A 2524-nucleotide genomic window follows, 5' to 3' on the forward strand; every position below is an offset into this window, starting at 1 on the left:
CTTTCTTTCTTTTTTAATGGTATTATGGAACTAATAAGAGGCCAAATGAATATTCTGAATTTAATTCTTTTGCAAGCGTGTGGCTGCCATAAAGATGTGCCGTCCGCAATAGAGAAGCATAGTTTTGGAAATACAAAGGCAGAGTGGCATTCTGTTGAACGATTCGGCAGCTGACTGTGATGAAGTTGAAATTCTAAGTAAGAGAGGGGAAAGATGGGAACCAGAAATTTTTTTCTCAGGCGATGCTGTTGAAGCAAGTGCAAAACGCTGCCCTATTTTATCACGATGTGTGTGGGTGGTGAGAGTTCTTTTTTTCCGGGTTGTTCATCCATTAAATGATTTTTAGCAGCATATACATGATTAAATTCACAATGGCACTTTAATAAGCCCCTTCATCTGCATCATTTAGAATAAAACTTTAGGTCTGATTTAGAAACAATGAGAACGTGTATTCCGTGACTCCTTGAGCTATATGAAGGAGAAACTAATAGATAAGGCTAACCCATTACACAACAACTAGTAGAAAAGTGACAAAGGTAACTATGTGTGTGGGTTAAATACCTGCAGCTGAATCATGCTGTGTTATGAGCTGTGGGACTACAAAGGCAAATATTTCATAATTCTTGCCCTTTGAAAGCTTAAAATTAACACAGAAAACCGTCAGGGATTTTGGAGGAAAATACAAAGAACATTTAATAATTATTTTATGTCAGGTAAATCAGACCCAGAATAATTTGTTTTATTAATACTACTGATGAAGAATTAAACTGAGAATTTTAAAAATATATATTTCATGGAAAAAATAATACATTATAAAACTCAAAAAGAAATTTTTCTTGGGAGCTTCATATAATTGCTGATGCTGAAACTGTCTTGTTCAACTCTGTATCAAATCATTTGTTGTTCATTAATAAATTTACATTCACCTTATTACTTTTCCATGGGACCTTTACTCCAGTCACTGATATTTACAAAAGGTGTCTTAAAACTTTCAGTTTTATTGCCAGAAATCCCTTTTCTTATGCTCCACCTGGAAAAAAAAAATACCCTGTCTACTTTGGACCAGCCAGTCACAAACAGAATCCACCTGCGAAGATCATGGATAAATGACAAATTCAAAGCCTTGAAAGAAAGCCTGGCACTTGGCTGATGATGATATTGGCTGAATGTCTTAAAAGCAGAAGATCAAAAAGCAAATGGAAATTGGGCCTTAAAACTGGAAATAATCTGAAAGGGGAAATGACTTGTAGCTGAGTAAGAGCCATGGAAACAGTCAGGAATACATTTTCTGGCCTAATTTTGTGGGTCAGATTGGGAGGGGGAATAAAGTCTTTGGCCACCAACATTTTCAAATATCAGAACTTGACATCCGTCCACCTTTTCATTTCTCCCAAGAAATAATCTGTGGCTTTCTCAACATATGCTCGCCACTCCACCCTGCCGTCTTTCGCCTTCAGGTTGTCAGGGTTGCATGAATTCTGCCCAGTTCCTGGGCAGAATTTTCCAGCATTCTACAATCTGCCCTTCTGAAAGAGCACCACAGAAAGTGTAAAGATTGCAAACACATTGACTGCTTGGCTACAGAAGACAAGATCTCTCCCAGATGGAGTCCCACTGCTTCTTCCAGCCGTTATTTTGTCAGGAGTGGCGAAGAATACCATCTGCTGCCCCATTCAAGAGGAAGGCTTTGCCTCCCCACATTGGGCTCCAGAGAACCCATTTCTAAGCCTGTCAATAGAGAGCTGGTAACAGTAACTGTTTTCATCTCATCACCATGCTTTTTAGAAAGGTCACTGTGCCATGTGTGGTTTCTTTACTGGCCATCATTAATGTTGCTGAGAAAGAAGGACTCCCTTTAACTTTGCCAAAGGGATGAAAGGACCCCTGCTCTTATTTCGTACATATTAAGGGAGAGAAGGGTTTGCAGAAGGAGATGTCTATCAGCTGGCTGAGAAATCCTTCAAGGGATCACTTCTCAGCCTTTTATTTCTGGTCCTGTTTCAGGTTGGGTTTCTCTTTCTTGGTAGCCCTAGTGGATATTTACAGGAGTCATCTAGCATTCAAACACCCCTGGGGGGATGGGTAGTCCCAAAGCAGGTGGGAGACAGGACCCGACTTCTTGCTGCAGAACCTGAAGAAGCAGGTGCTTCCCCTCCCCTCCTCAGGACAGCTGGAGGAGCCAGGTGTAACCAAGCCTGGTTCACCAGATGAGCCATCTGGGAGGAATGACCAAGGCATGAAGATTTTGTGGTTCCACAGGAATCGAGATCCCAGAGGTTGCAGCAGCTGGTGTGGGGAGCTACAGAGTCCAGCAGTGTGACAGTGAGTAATCTGGGGACACAGGGCCTGTGGCGGCATCCCCAGTAGTTTGGTCTCTTTGTTTGCATCTGTGTTTGCCACCATTTTATGAGCCTGGGGCTCCAGCTTTCCTGGTGATTCTGTGAACTGCACCCCATCCCCACCCCCACCAAGATCCTGCCAATAAATTCCTTTCTCCTTTAATTAGCTAGAGATAGTTTTTGAG

Source organism: Pongo abelii, chromosome X (genome assembly GCF_028885655.2).
Source record: "Pongo abelii isolate AG06213 chromosome X, NHGRI_mPonAbe1-v2.0_pri, whole genome shotgun sequence".
Lineage (NCBI taxonomy): Eukaryota > Metazoa > Chordata > Mammalia > Primates > Hominidae > Pongo > Pongo abelii.